Here is a 16,872-nt window from a genome sequence, read left to right as displayed (position 1 = left end):
AAAAAGGTGTCTTGGATTGATAAAGGATTTTTTATGATACAAGCACTTTACTATCTCTGAAGTGCCAGGGATCACAGCAGGATGGGTACACTGGGTACTTTAGAAATGCTGAGCATGGGTGAATAATGTTACTTATTCACAATACTGAATGACTATAGAGAAAAAGAATGTTTTGTGATGGAGGGGGGGAAAGCACTTTGTTCCTTTGAAAGCAGATAAAAAAAATGACAAAATAAACAACATCTCAGGAAATGGAACTAGCAAAAAATGTTCTTTCTTTTTTTTAAATTGCAGATGATTTTACAGATTGAAAAATGAAAGCAACCTACCCCCACAGAGAACATGTAATACCTGTGCTTTAAAAGGGGAAGTAACAATAAAAGAAATCAAATGCAAATAAAATCTTGCTTCTAACAAAATAATCATAAAAGTATTCCCTATAGCAACCAATTCAAATATTGATCAGTATGGTTGCTATGGGTGACATTAAGATTGTTCTTGTGCATTAGAATCCCATATTTGGTAACTGCTGCTTATGACAACACATGGTTCTTGTCTATGTAGTCATTCAATACAATAAACACAGTTTTTTTTATGAAAAATACTTTTACTAAGTCTACAACACATATGTTTGTCACGCAATTCTCATACAGATACGAATATACCCAAAGTGCTCATGAGATAAAGGAGCGTCTATGTGTCCTGATTTTGCCAGACTTGTAGCCCAATATTGCTTTTCCCTCCAATCATTAAATTGGTTCTTGGTTTCACATTACCTTTCTTTGTCAGTGTATTGTTTATAGTGTATTCCGAGTGTTCCGAGATAGGCAGGGATTACCTGGCAACCCCTGGCAGAAGGGGAGGTCCCCCCTGTATACAGTACCTCACAAGCTGATTGGTGGGAGGTTTTTAGACTCCTACACCTCATCAATCTGATATTGACCCTAAAGAACCAGGATAACTCCTTCAATAGTGTCTGATCTGATCTGTTCTGCTTCAGATGAATGACTTTAGGATTGAATGCATACAGGTCACTGTACAGTACTTGCAATAATGCATAATGATGTGAAATGAACCATTGCAGACTATGATTATCCTGGAACCATACTGGATAGAGTACATAGATTTATTATGAATGTTATTATCATAAAAAATTACAATACATTGCAGTTAGATGGCCATTTGTTTAGAGTGGTAATACTATAAATCAAGATAAAAGTCTTTTCTCTGGGAGTTTTGGTCCAAGAATAATATGTTGTACCCAATACTAAGATTATTTAATACTAGAGGTCTTTTAGATTAAAAAAAAATTATATCACAGTATTTACTACCATGACAATATTAAGCATTTTCCCATTAAAAAACATACAAGTGTCTTAGGGTTGGGGTATCCATGGATTGCACTTGCTTTTCCAGGACTTCCCACAGATGCTTGCTTGGATTATGATGAGGCCAATTCAACTTCTTAAAAACTTTGTCATGTTTCTAAACAATTTTTGTTGTGTGGCATGTTTGCATTTTTCCTGCTGAAAACGGCTACTGCTATTAGTGAAAACCACTGCTAGGAGGAGGTGGACTCAAGGTTTCCCTGCAGAACATTGCTTAAAGTATCATGCTATCTTATTCAGCATGAATCCTGGTGCTATGTCTACTTACTTCTGGTGGTAGACAGGGGGTTAGCTGCAGTCTGGAGCTATGCAGTCCCATACGTAGACAGATGAGTTATATTGAGTATTCTGATGGCTTTCTAGCATAGCCAGCATTAACCTTTTTCACTATTTGTGCTACAGAAGCTCTTCTGTGGGATAACGGCAAATTGGCTATGCTTAGCCACACACATCAATGTGCCTTGAATACACATAATCCTATTGCTGGTCCACTGGTCGTCTTTCCTTGGACTACTTGAACTTAAATGCCAATTCAGATTGTTGTGTTTATAGTATTTAAAAGTATATATTAGTGTTTGTGTTAATATGGATTCCACTGAACATGTTGCTGAAGAAATCATGGTGATTTCCATTTAGTTCTGCATTTTTGTCCATATCAGTGGTTGCTTCTCATATAGAGGCAAAACAATACATGTGGACAAAACTGATGTCTCTGGTTGCCCAGAAAAGCCCAGCATGACAGTCTAAGGTCTCCGAGGACTGTATCCATCTTTTCAAGGACCACTTCAAATGCAGCACTAATTAATGTAGAATTAAAGGACAACTCCGGCGGGACCCCCCCCAAAAAAAATAAAAACACAGACACCATACTCACCATCCCTCCGGTGACGATCGCCACTTCATTCGCCCGCCGTCCGCGTCACCGTCATCCGCCGTCCAGCGATGTCTCTGACTTCTGGGTCCTGGGGATGGAAAAGGCTGCCAGTGCGCATGTGCACCGGCAGCCTTTTCATTGGCTGGAGCGCATCACATGGCTTCCAGCAACCTCAGCCAATCAGGGCTGAGCAAGCTGGAAGCCATGTGAGGCGCTCCAGCCAATGAAAAGGCTGCTGGTGCGCATGTGCACCAGCAGCCTTTTCCGTCCCATTCACTCTCTATGAAGACGCCGAGGAGGAAGAAGACCCGGACCGCCCCCCGGCTCTGACGTCGTCGTCACCAGATGCCGCCCGGGAGAAGAGGACCGTGACGATCATAATAGGTAATGTATACATTCTTTAACTTCCGGGGGGGGGGGGGGGGGCGTGGGTCCGATAGTGGGGGAAGGGGGCCAGACCGGGTATTTAACCACATTACAAAGTTATATAACTTTGTAATGTGTGTTAAATAAGCTTAAAAAAAATTTGTGGGAGTTGTCCTTTAACTAATTGTAGCCGTTAGAGATGAGCGAATCTGCTGAAGGTTTGGTATTTGAATCCCGCTGCCTGGAGAAGATTATCTGCACATTAACAATGCATGCATTGCTATGTGTTACCTTTGCAAAGTTGTCTGTATTGTTATCTAATGCTCTTTTTTTACAGTCTTTTAATCTGCTATGTTCCCTTTTCTAGCTAGGACATTTTTACATATCGTATTGAGGGTTGGACGTGTTGGCACACTCCCCCCGGCTGTATCTCTGGATGACAGCGAGTCTCAGCAGAGAACCATGCATGAGAAAGGAGGAGTCTTCACTCCAATCTGTCCATGGGAGAGCAGCGGGTCTGGGCATTAGGATGATCTCTTATCACCTGGAAGCCTATGTTTCACACGCTGTACTATTGGAAATAAACAAAGTGTTTCAGGTTTAACTCAGAAACTGTATTTATTCACCCAAAGAACTCCTGGTACAGAATAGACTACATTGGTGAAAGTGTACATGCATAGTGGTGTGTATCCATGTTATATCCCACACTGTGTCTCTGATGATGGACATGGAGGAGTCCTAGAAGTGTTGAGTTATCACATGAATGTGTGGAGTCTTGATTTTTTTGGAAAAGAAACTAAACATTACCCAGAGCACACTCAAATGTAATGCATAATGCTAGACAAGACAAGACCACCAAAGCAAAAGACACTCTTTGAAACATTCTCTACTCTGACAAAGATCCCCCTCTATTAACTTAGAACTCCCTCATAAGGTATATAAAAGGTACAATATATGAGAATTAGTTTTTTGTTTTGTTTTTTTAAACACTTTTTATTAGTTTTTTTTCTCTATAAAGAATGATATTTACATCATAAGTCCAAGGCAATGATAAGACAGTAGGAGACAAGTAACACAAAATCTCAAAACACACCAACAAACTTCCCCTGACCCTCCCCCCACCCCTTCCACAGATGCAGAAACCATATATATCAACTAAAGAAATTAAGACATCAATAGAACTCGTTATGCCATCACACCTGATTGCCTGTAATCTTTAAACGTCCAAGCGACCCAACCAGCTCAGATGTGAGATACTATTTTGTGTTGACAAAGGGTTTCATTAAGTCATTTATTTCTTGGTCGGAGAGAAATTTTACCACAAAGTGCTTCCATTTCTTAAAAAAAAAAATTTGAGCTTGTTTCTTTCAGTCCACTCTGTCAAGAAACAAGTAATGCTTCATCTGGGCAAGCACTTCCGATATAGTGGGAAGAGTAGGTTGCAACCATTTCTGCAATATGCATCTTTTAGCAATCAGTAGAAAAGCATTTAGCGCCAATGATACCTGCACAGAATCCAGGACAGAGTGGAATAGGAGCAGCCGTGGAGATAAAGGCAACCGCACCTGCCATTTTTTCTAAAGCAGCGCTAGTATCTGAGACCAAAATCGCTGAGTATATTGGCAGGCCCAAATGCCATGAGTCAAGTCAGTGGAAGCCTGATGGCAGTTTGGGCATGCCACCAGCCTATCCGGAGCTAGAGGGTGTGGAGGTATGTTAAACCCATAGATTGCTCTATGCATTAGCTTGAGAATTAGTTTTTAAACTACACAATCTCTTTAACCGCTACAGCCCCTTAGTTGTTCAAAATAGCTGTGAGAAACAGGTCAGGGACACACAGAATACACAGACTAGGTGAAGCCCTGACACTGCTCCCACCAAACTGTCCCTGTCTTTTGGGAAACCCAACTCCTTAACAGGCCGGCCCCAACCTGAAGTCTGCAACAGTTTTTAAATCAGTGTAAACACAAGAAACAGACAGGAGAGGTCAGCAAACCAGGTCAATAACTATCGGGCAATAAAGTACAAAGTCAGTGGTCAGAGGGACGGTCAGGAAATGGAGGGCTAAGGTCTAGCAAGAGATAACTAGCTTAGTCACTCCAGATGAAGGCTATAGCAGGCAACTAGCACATGGTAGGGGTAGTAGTTACATAGGGGCTGAAGTCCTTACCTCAGAAAAAGATTTGAGCAGGGACTCGAGCCCCTTCTCCAGAACCAAATCTGACTTGCAGAAAAAAACTGTCAGTCAGGAATCAAGTGCAAGGTGATTAATGGCTGAGGTCAAGAGCTGCAGCTGCCACTGTCTACTGACAATAGCAGTCATCATGTTTCTAAATGACAACAAAAAAGAAGGGAGCATAATAGATACATTTTGCAATAATGATACAAGCTAGAGCTGGTAATGCTTTCTATTACCTTCTATTTTACAGCAATTTAAAATATAAAGTACTTATAAAAAATAGAGCTTAGTGTGGTTCCTCAGTGTATAATATGTATCCATCTTTTCTGCATTCTTACATGCTTGTGCAGGTTATTGTATCTTAAATGTATATCACTCATTGATAATGCATACTCGGCTTATTGGGAGGTGAAGGTTGTAACTATGGAGAGCACAGTTCTACAAGTTAGGGCCTTCTTTCCTCTTAGTACTGTCCCATGAAGATCCATACAGCATCTTTTTTTTTTCACTGATATCTAATTATGACAAATTTTCTGCTAAACACATTAGCTATGCAATAGGAGAGCCGCATTAAGGAACTGGAGTAAATGCAATGTCCTCATTTTTCAGGATTATTGAAAGAACTATCTAACAATCCAAACTGGGGTAACAAACTAATGAAGAAATCTACAAGGCTAGATTCACGCAACATCAAAAAACGGCCATTTTTATATTTAAAAAAACTGCCATGGCAATGCATTGAAGTCAAGGGGTGGACGGATGTCCAACGCGCACAATGCATTGAAAAATGTCCATCCTCCCATTGACTTCAATGCATTGCCATTGCAGCCAGTTAAATCGCGGCAAAAACGGACGGTTTTTTAAATATAAAAATGGCAGTTTTTTTGACGTTGTGTGAACCTAGCCTTAGAATGTTAGTGTTAAAAATGGCATCCTCATGTCATGTCAACTAGATTGACAGGGTTTTGAATAGATCATCAATATGCTCCCTGGGTTCTGTTTGCGGCAGTGTTTGTCTACATATTTCTTTATATATTACAGTATGTATGTAATGGCCCAGAACGGTATTTATTGTCAGGCGTCTGGAAATGTATTGTTGCTATTGGCAACCTTAGACAGTCTGTATTAGGGCCTATGTATTTGATGCTCTTCCTTAGCTCTCTTATAGTGGTATTTTCTGCTATGTATTTATTTAATATGTTGTTATGTATTAATTGCTAATGAGACAAGTGTTGAGCTTGTTCAGTGCTCCTCCCCTGCAACCTATTACACTCTGGTGATTGGCCAGGGGAAAGCTAGCTCCGCCCACCTTTTACCCAGAAGGGCTGTGCGGTCTCCTCAGTGACAGTTGGTAGTCTGGCATTGCCAGAGTCACATCTAACCTCCCTACGTCACCTCAGTAATCCTGTCAGACTCCATCCTCAGCCCCCTAACCTGTTTCCAGTCAGCCATAAGGACTAATACATATCCTCAAAGTCTCAGCAGGACATCCTCTGTATTTATTAGTGCCTGCTGTCGGATTGGTGAAGTGATAGAGGGTCTCCCATTCACCGTTCACATCTTCCTGGCTTCCAAGTCAGTGTGTCCATGCGTCTTCCTCCTACATGATAGCGAGCGTTGACAGCGTCAAGTCCCTTCAGTAACTTCAAGTACCTATTCACACGTACCTTATAAAAGCGGACAGCTATAAAGTCCCTGGAACAGGTCTGTCTCTTTGTAATCCTATTTATCCACCAAGTCTAAGCTATAGTAACCAAGGTAACCCTCCCCCTGAAGCTAAGGACTCTGCTCAAGCCAACAGTTTGCCATCATCAGATGCCCCTGTATTGGATTGTATATAGTTATCCTTCAAGTAAAGTCTTGATATACTTTTACCACTATTGTGTGAAGACTTTTATTAAAAATGATATGTCACTGCATGTATGCTGAAGAAAACAAGGACCCCAGCACCCTTGGACAGGAAGGTTTCAGAAGGTGAGCCCTAAGGTTGCACTATACCACCCAGCAACACAATACCCTCAGCATATTACAATAATACCACCAAAGGGACGTTATAAATTTTCTTGGTGTCACGCATAGGACACTATATGTAGATGTAAATACCCTGTAAGATCAGCACTAACTTCTGGCACAACGTGTCCTTTTTGCATATAACATACAATGGGAACATAATGTAAGGCATTTACTTTATTGCTGCCATTATTGTGTGATGTCATTACTGTCAACCAGAGGCAAAGTTGTAGTGCTTAGCACTATGCCATGTCTCTTATTCCTAAGATAAGTTAGTACAGCTTTGATTTACTTCATACATACAAATACATGCCTTGTTGTTTGCATCTAGCACAGGAAATACTCTGAGTTTATTTATAAGACAGATCATATTGCATTTAAATGAATCTAATCCATATTTATGATGATTTTGTGGTATTTCCGGAAAGCAATACCTCTAGCACAAAAGACTTCTTTTCCTTTCTTCTACAATAAACATGTTATTTGCCTTTCGAAAGAAGGATTGCTGTTTCTTAACCTTTGTGACTTGCAATTCACTGAGCCTTAAGAAAACAATACTTGAAATCAAAGTTATTTTTAGTATGTCTTCAATTTCTTATAGTTTTTATTAAAAAAAAAAACAAAAAAAAACTATTTCCATTCATTTTGCTTTTCAATTTGTCCCTTTGCCACAGTGACCATATGGTTGAATTTTAAAATAAATATTATATACTGTATTTGCTTTTACCATTGCTTTAAAGATATGTCTGATGCTTACAGGAAATTCTATACTGGTAGAAGTCGCACTTCATAAGTGTCAAACAAACTGTTAGATGACAAAATGATTGATAGGCAACTGAATGTAATAATGATGACATTCTGGAAGATTTGCCATTTAGAAAACATGTATGTTGGTAGACTCAGGGTTCGTTCACATGTAACAAATTCGCAGCAGACTTCATGCATTGCATATCACAGCAGATCTGCTGTGATACGCGTTACCATTAGAGTATATAGCCCTGCATTCTCGCAACGGATTTTAATTCTGCTGCCAGAATGCAGCAACAACTTTCTTTAACTACTCCCATACCGTGTTAGTAAAAATGTGAAATCAGCTGCAAACATGTTACTGTCCTTTAAAGCGACTCTGTACCCACAATCTGTTGGATAGCTGCCTTTAACCCCTAGGCGACCTGGAAGTCTGTCACCAGACGACCCTGGACCCTGGAAGTACCCCAAAGGGACTTAAAATAGGTAAAAAAATAAAAGTTAAAAATCACTAACACATTACCCCAAAACCCCTCCCCCAATAAAAGTCTAAATCACCCCCCTTTCCCATTATATAAATAAAACATATAAAAATAAATAAATAAACATATAATATACCGTAGCGTGCGTAATTGTCCGATCTATTAAAATAGAACAAGCGTCATTGCGAATGGTGAACAGCGTACACGAAAAGAGGGAAAATAATGCGCGGATTACCGATTTTATGTTGCATTATATATAAAAAAAATTAATAAAAAGTGATCAAAACGTCCGATCTTCACAAATATGGTATTATTAAAAATTAGAGATCATGGCGGAAAAAATTACACCCCATACAGCCCCGTAGGTGAAAAAATAAAACTGTTATAAGCGCCACAATAGGCCTATTTTATTAATATTTAATTGCCGAAAAAAAGGATTTCATTAAAAAAAAATATATACTTCAGGGTCCGATGCAGGGATGTGAGCAGCCAGACTCTGGAGCTCCCGTCCGACCCCAGCCCGTACCTGCTAATAACGGTCCCCCGGGACGACAGACCACGGCTCCGCCGGCTCCCCGACACCTCAGGACAGCCCGATGGACAAGTTTGTCCAGAAAGGAGCTCCGCGGCAGCTCCCTGCACCGCAGACGGTCCCAGAACACCCAGATCCAAGATGGCGCCGAGTGCCGAGTCCGGAGCAGGAGGCGAGGAGGCACATAATATGGAGATGAGCTCCACACTGCAGCAGCATGTTGTGCCGAATGGCCCCCATACCTCACAGGGCTCAGCTCCAATACCGGTCCCGGCGGCTGGGCTGCAGACAATGTCCAGAGGATCCCTCCTGTCATCAGCACATGCCTCTGCCTTTGATTACAAGCAACTAGCAGCAGAGGTGGTAAAGCTAATGGCACAAGAGGTACAGAAATCAGTAGAACAGACAATCAGATCCACATTACAGCAGGTGCAATCAGAGGTCTCTGATCATTCTGCATGCATAACAAACCTAGAGACTAGAGTATCTTCACTAGAAGATGAAAACAAGGAAGCTCAGGACCGGGTGCAGTTGATGGAGGAGGAGATGGCCAGGGTCAATGAGAAATTAGAGGATCTAGAAAACCGCTCCCGCCGTAATAACCTGCGTTTGGTAGGAGTAAGCGAGAGGGTTCTGCCAAATGAACTGCAGACATTTTGTGAGAAAGACCTGCCTAAAGCACTGGGACTACAAGACCCATGCAGGGTGGAAAGAGCGCACAGAATAGGCCCCCCTCTGGATACTCGCAGTTCCACCCAAACAGGGAATACAACTGTATCTCAACGCCCGCGCCAGGTTATCTTTAAGCTCCTTGACTACAATGACAAAGTGGAGCTTCTCAGAGCTTTCCGCAAACAAAAGGAGCCCCTCCTCTTCCACCGCGCTAAAATCCTACTATTTGAAGATTTCTCTGTGGATGTTACAAAAAAACGGAGGGCATTTAGCTCTATCTGCTCTTCATTATATCAGGCTAATAGACGCTTCCAGCTGCAGTATCCAGCTACCCTGCGGGTATTCCACAGTGATGGCTCTTTCTCATCCTACAAGACTCCTGAGGCGGCAGCGGACACCTTGAACCTTCCAACTACTCCCTCACGTGACCCCGAAAATCGCTCCAGTCATCGCCACAGCAGAGGTCGGTCCTCCTCGCCTATGGAAACCAGGCTTTCTTCCTCTACCCCTCGACATCATCACAGCCCAAGAAAACATGCGGAGCGCAAAAGGAGGAGGCGCTTATCTGAGCGCCGAAACAGGGGCAGACGTACACCCTCCCCTGAGTGAGCGGCGCCATGTCCCTTCTCTCCAGAACTGCCAGAGATTCTTCGTAAGGTACTGTGATACCCCCTCTGATCAAGGGATAAGCCCACCGCCAATCCCTTCCCTTCCCCCATATGGCTGACAAGGTGACACACTATACCCCCTTCCATCTCCCCCACCCACCCTCCTTTGGGACAGTGTGGCCATAGACATGCCCTTTTGCGGATCCAATGAGTTCCATATCCAGAGGGAGCTGATATCCATCCTATTTCTGATATTTGAAGAATGTCCCGATTTTCTCAGGACCCCAATGACTGCCAATTTGCCATGGGACACTTAGCTCCTCTTTACTGGACAATGCATGGGGGGGAGGCAGACAGTGCCCTATCGAGATACTTTCAGATCTGGGCACAGGAACCGATGACACCTTGCCACGACCTGACACTACCTCGCAGGGGCATAGACTCAATATCCTTATCCTCTGGGCTGCGGGGATGGCGGGGTCCGCTGCATCCTCGAAAAAAGGGAGTTCATTACCCACTAGACGAGAGTGGTCCTCAGAACATCACCACTCTGGTCACAGGAACCATTATCATTTTGTTTGTTCATACTATTGAACTATGTTTGATGTGTGTTTTATGAGATTTCATACTGTTCTTGTTGCTCATTATGTTACACAGGATTGCCAGGACTATTGTACCCATAGCTGTAGGAGGGGAAAACAGATCCGACGGAATGACAGCAGCATCACTCCTAATTTCACATGTTCCAGTGGTCCCCTTACATTGCCCCCCCTGCTAATCACCAATGGCTGAATCCATACAAGTGATCTCATGGAATGTAAAAGGCCTACGCTCACCCGAGAAACGGGTGAAAATTTTACGCCACCTGAAAAAGTTACGCCCTGACATTGCTCTATTGCAAGAGACTCACTTGACATCATTTGATTACTTCCGACTAAAAAAGTTCTGGGTCGGGTCTGTTTTTGGCTCCTCAGCTGTAGAGGGAAAAGCAGGAGTGATTACACTTGTACATAAATCTCCTTTTCTTTACTGGCGCACTCCGCGGATGATGCAGGTCGGTTCTCCCGTCTGGAACTGGAACACAATGGTGAACCATACACAGGAGCGGTCTTGGCATTTCTGGGGCCCCAAGCGAAGTTATGTCTGGGGCCCCCCCTCGACACGCGTTCCAAAACAATAGACCGCTGTGTGTTGCCCTAAGTAGTATATACCCCTTGTGCACTACCGCCAGTAATATATACTCCTTGTGTGCTTCCCCTAATAGTATATACCCCTTGTGTCCTGCCCCCAGTAGTATATACCCCTTGTTTGCTTCCCCCAATAGTATATAGACCCCTGTGTGTTCCCCCAGTTATATATAGCCCCCGTGTGCTCCCCCAGAAGTATATAGACTTCCTGTGTGCTGCCCCAGTTGTATATAGACCCCCTGTGTGCTTCCCCACTAGTATATAGGCCCCCTTTGTGCTCCCTCAGGGGTATTTAGCCCCCCTGTGTGCTCCCCCACTTAGATATAGACCCCTGTGTGCTCCTCCAGTAGAATATAAACCCCCTGTGTGGTTCCCGCAGTAGTATATAGACCCCCTGTGTGCCCCACCAGTATTATATAGACCCCTTGTGTGCTGCCCCAGTAGTATACAGACCCCTGTGTGCTCCCCCAGTTATATATAGACCACCTGTGTGCCTCACAAGTAGTATATAGACCCCCTGTATGTTCCCCCAGTAGTATATAGACCCCCTGTGTGCCCCACCAGTAGTATATAGACCCCTGTGTGCTCCCCCAGTAGTATATAGCCCCCCTGTGTGCTCCCCCACTTGGATATAGACCTCCCGTGTGCTCTCCAAGTTGTATATAGACCCCATTCTGCTGCCCCAAGTAGTATATGGACCCCCTGTGTGCTGCCCCCAGTAGTATATAGACCCCTCTGTGAAGCCCCAGTAGTCTATAGCCCCCCTGTGTGCTCCCCCTGTTATATAGCCCTCCTGTGTGCTCCCCCATTTATATAGACCTCCAATGTGCGCTCCCCCAGTTAAACAGACTCCTGTGTGCTCCCCCTCCCATATAGTATATAACACAATAAAACAAACACTTATACTCACCTGGGTCCGGGCGTCTCCTCTTCTCTTCACTCTTGTGGCTGCAGGAAGGGTTTTCCCTGCGATCACAAGAGGCTGCACTCCCCTTGTCCTGGCGCCGATGCAGGGAAAACACTTCCTGCAGCCACAAGAGTGACTGACAGGAAGGGAGCCAATGTCTCCCGCCCTGTCAGTGCTGCTGTATGTAACTATGAGCGCTCATTATGAGTGCTCATAGTTACAGTTCAGATGGCAGCAGTGAGCGGGGCAGCGGCCCTGTCCAGCGGTCTTGAGCACAAGAGCAGGGTATGGGGGCCCCCCTGGATGTTGGGTGCCCCAAGCGATCGCTTGAGGTTCTTGGTGCCAAAGACCGCCACTGACCATATAGTATCTATAACCGCTACACTCCAAACGGTGAGAACAAACCATATTTTGACCACCTCATCTCAGTGCTCCAGGCGGATGTGGTACCTTCAAAACTGGTAGGGGGCGACCTCAACACGGTGATGGACTTAACAGTGGATAGAAAGCACAACACCCCGACCCCTCCACAACTGAGACTAAGGCACAAAATACTCCCTAGGGTGTTAGAGGCGACCGACTTGAGAGATAGTTGGAGAGTACAACACCCCGACGGTCACGACTTTACTTATTTTTCTCATGTTCACGGCTCCTGGTCAAGGATAGATTACCTCTTATTAAGCCCTACACTCATCGGACACATGATAGACGTGCAGATAGCAGACCTGGTCATCTCTGACCATACCCCCGTCACTGTTGAATTCCAGACTTCATCCTCAAGGCTCCAAGATTATATATGGAGGTTCCCCAGCTATCTGGCCAAATATGAGGCTTTTCAGGAGCTCTTGCGTGGATGGTGGCTGGAATTTGACTACCATAATGGAGAACACAGGGAAAACCCGGCACTTTTCTGGGAGTCGGCGAAGGCCGTCCTCAGGGGACGTATCCTGGCACACCACTGTGCCATTAAAAAGAAAACACGGCAGGCTTATCAGGCAGATAGTGCCTCCCTGAAAGAGGCCTATTCCCGGTTCTTGGGCTCCCCCAACCCACCGAGAACAATGGAAAACGGCACGATCTGCCTTTGAATTTTGGATAGACAAACGTGAACAGCTCCATATGTCCTATTTTGAAACAGATCTTTTCAGACAGGGCAACAAAACAGGCAGGCTTTTGGCTCGCTTAGCCAAAGGTAGATATACCCCATCCCACATACAGGTCCTTAAGGACGCCTCTGGAACCAAACATACACAACCGCATGCTATTAACGCACAACTGCGGCAATACTATAACCAGGGCTGTATTTGCCACCAGGCATCCGTGGTCCGGTGCCTAGGGCACCACCCTATGGGGGGGCGACACCCTATGGGAACAAAATTATTTTTTGGGGGGTGGGGGTGGGCCAAGTGCTGTTCAGGGGTTGTGCAGCTTCCGGTGAGCTTCCGGCGGGCACACACTGCCTCTATCACAGGCCGGAAGCTCACAGCTGCAGCCCCGCAGTCCTTCTCTCACGCTCGGCAGCGACGCACGTGACGTCATCGCGCAGAACAGGAGAGAAGTTTGTGCACCACGGGGCTGCAGCTGTGAGCTTCCGGCCTGTGATAGAGGCAGTGTGTGCCCGCCGGAAGCTCACTGGACCCGGACCCGGTCTACCTCACCTGCTTTTGCTCCCCGGCCGCTCCCTCTTCCCCCAGCCTCTCCCCCAGCATTCTACCCCCCCAGCCTCTCCCCCAGCATCCCCCCAGCATCCCCCCCAGCCTCTCCCCCAGCATCCCCCCCAGCCTCTCCCGCAGCATCGCCCCCCAGCATCCCCCCAGCCTCTCCCTCAGCACCCCCCAGCCCCTCCCCCAGCACCCCCCCAGTCTCTCCTCCTACACCCCCTGCCTCCCCCCCAGCACCCCCCCAGTCTCTCCTCCTGCCTCCCCTCCTGCACCCCCAGCACCCCTCCAGCCTCTCCCTTGCACCCACAGCCTCTCCTCCTGCACCCCCCAGCCTGGCCTCCTGCACCCCCCAGCCTCTCCTCCTGCACCCCCCAGCCTGTCCTCCTGCACCCCCAGCTGCTCTCCCTGCCCCCAGCTTTTCGCCCTGCCTGTCACCCCATCTTCTCCCTCTGCCCCCATCTGCTCCTCCACCTGTCCCCACTGCTGCTCCCCCTGCCACCCCCGCTTCTCCCTTGCCCCCCAGCTGCTCTCCCTTCCCCCCCAGCTTCTCGCCCTGCCTATCACCCCATCTTCTCCTGCCCCCTTCTCCTCCGCCTGTCCCCCCTTCTGCTCCCCCTGCTACCCCAGCTACTCCCCCTGCCCCCCATCTTCTCCCCCTGCCACCCCAGCTGCCCCATCTTCTCCCAGCCACCCTAGCTGCTCCCTCTGCCTCCCCAGACTCTCCCCCTGCCCCTGCCACCCCTAGCTCCCCCTCACCGTCATCCCAGCTGCCCGCCTGCAGACGAGTTTTGGTCGGAGAAGTCTTCATGATGGCTGCGCCAGATGGAGAAGAAAGCAAAAAAGTGAGCGACGCCAATCGGAGAAGACGTCACCTGTGAGTCATTAGTAACTGCACTGTGATCACTTCTATCGTGTGCAGAGCCTGTGTACCATTGGGTCAGTGTATTGTTTGCGGTAGTGTACTGACACAGCCCTGCGGTCACTACAGTACACTAGCGCAAACTTTTAAACTAGGACCCAACTACAATAGCTGCAGGCACTACAACTCCCAGCATATGCTGAGGGCTGCAGACTGTCAGTACATGCTGGGAGTTGTAGTGCCTGAAGCTGTTGTAGTTGGGTCCTATACACTGGATGCTTTGAGGGAGATCAGAATACATAGATCTGTGGGGGCTCAGTGCAGGGAAGTGACCCCAGAACAGCACTAATAGGGGATAGAACAACAAGATCTCCCCCTATCCCCTATCAGTGATGTTCTGGGGTCACTTCCCCACACTGAGCCCCCACAGATCTATGTATTCTGATCTCCCACAAAGCATCCAGTGTATAGGACCCAATTACAACAGCTGCAGGCACTACAACTCCCAGAACAGTCTGCAGCCCTCAGGATATGCTGGGAGTTGTAGTACAGTGTAGACAGATGTATTGCTGGACCTTCAGGGCTGATGGTTGTCACCCACAGATTGCAGCCACCAGGAGACTCTGCACACAGTGATTTATTATAGGGTTGTCCTCTCAGAGACTACAACTCCCAGCATACCCTGAGAGCTGTATAAATAGAGGGGGTTCTGAGAGTTTTAGTTCGACTGAAAAAGGGATTTGTCACTGATACAGATGAATCCAGGAAAGGACGGGGTCAACGTGTTGTGTCTCACTGGTTGTATATTAGTGGGCCACAAGGATCATTTCCTCTGGTGGGCCCCAGGTACCCCAGTCCCACACTGGACAGAAGCAGTCCCCAAACTAAGATGTCCCCGGCCTCCTTCCTTTCTCCATCACGTCTGTTTGATGAGAAGAGCGGGCATCAAGCAGAGCGGCACACAAGTGCCGGGGTGTATACCATGCATGTAACGAGGGGGGGGCCCTCAGCATGCAAAGTGCCTAGGACAGCATGAACTCTAAATACAGGCCTGACTATGCCTCTTTATATAGTTTTGATCCGGTAGATTAGTGTGAAGGCAATACTTTCCTACAAACCCTCTCTCTCCCCACAGCGACCCCGGAGCAATGAGAGCTTATGAACTCCAATGTCACTGGGGAAGAGGTAGCAGCAGTCATACAAACCCTTCCCAACGGCAAATCCCCGGGACCGGATGGCTACCCAGGGGAATTCTATAAACTCCTTACACCCCAAATTTCCTTACCTTTAGCAAATTACTTTAATGATATCCTTCAAACAGGTCACATCTCGCAAGACGCTAAATTAGCATACATAAAAGTGCTTCCTAAGCCTGGCAGGGACCCCGAAGACCCTGGGTCCTATAGACCAATATCACTAATAAATCTGGACATAAAACTTATTTCTAAGATCATGGCAAATAGACTTTCTCCCTTCTTGCCCGACCTCATACTAACTCACCAGGTGGGCTTTGTCTGCAATAGAGCAGCAGTTACTAACATCCGTAAGGTTCTCCTGGTACTGGACAGAGTGCAGCACCGACCCCAGCCGGACAAACAGCCAGTGCTTTTGACGCTCGATGCTGAAAAGGCTTTCGATAATGTCAGGTGGGACTGGCTGGGATCGGTGCTGGACAGGTTCAGACTTCCAGGCGCATTCAGGGTGTTCTTAAAAGGGCTATACAGCGACTTGAGAGCGCAGATCCACACTCCAGGAGTTCTTTCAACCCCGATAATGTTAGAGAAAGGGACCAGGCAGGGGGGCCCCCTCTCCCCTCTTCTGTTTGATTTAGCGATCGAACCCTTAGCCCGTCACCTAATAGACTCTGATATGTATGAGGGAATAGGGGTGGGCTCACGCTCTGTGAAAGCTGCAATATTTGCAGATGACATTTTACTGTTCTTGCGTGATCCCGGAAGGCGTGCGACCAAGATAATTGAGTTTTTGCAATTATATATATATATATATATATATATATATATATATATATAAAACATTAGAGAATCTGTGTAAACCTGCATATGGTTGTGTTCGGACGGACCTATAGAGTAATAGTATCATGTTGCTTTTACCATATAGTGCATTATGTAGACACAGGAACCCCCCAAACGTTACCATATTGCATTCTTTTTTACGATTTCACCTATTTATATCTTCATGTATGAAAAATGCAGAGGTGCCTTAACGATTCAACACGTGTGCAGTGTTCACACAGATGAGGAATAGGAGAAATCCTGCCTGGGGCATTCCTTATGGTGAAGAGGGAGGGGAGGAGGGATGGGGAGGCAGTGCAAGTTTAGGGCATAGACACTCTAGGCCACGACAATTTGACACAGGGCTGCAAGTTTAAAAAAATTTTTT

This window comes from Dendropsophus ebraccatus, chromosome 6 (genome assembly GCF_027789765.1).
Source record: "Dendropsophus ebraccatus isolate aDenEbr1 chromosome 6, aDenEbr1.pat, whole genome shotgun sequence".
In the NCBI taxonomy this organism is placed as follows: Eukaryota; Metazoa; Chordata; class Amphibia; order Anura; family Hylidae; genus Dendropsophus; species Dendropsophus ebraccatus.
Note: the sequence above shows the minus strand (reverse complement) of the source record.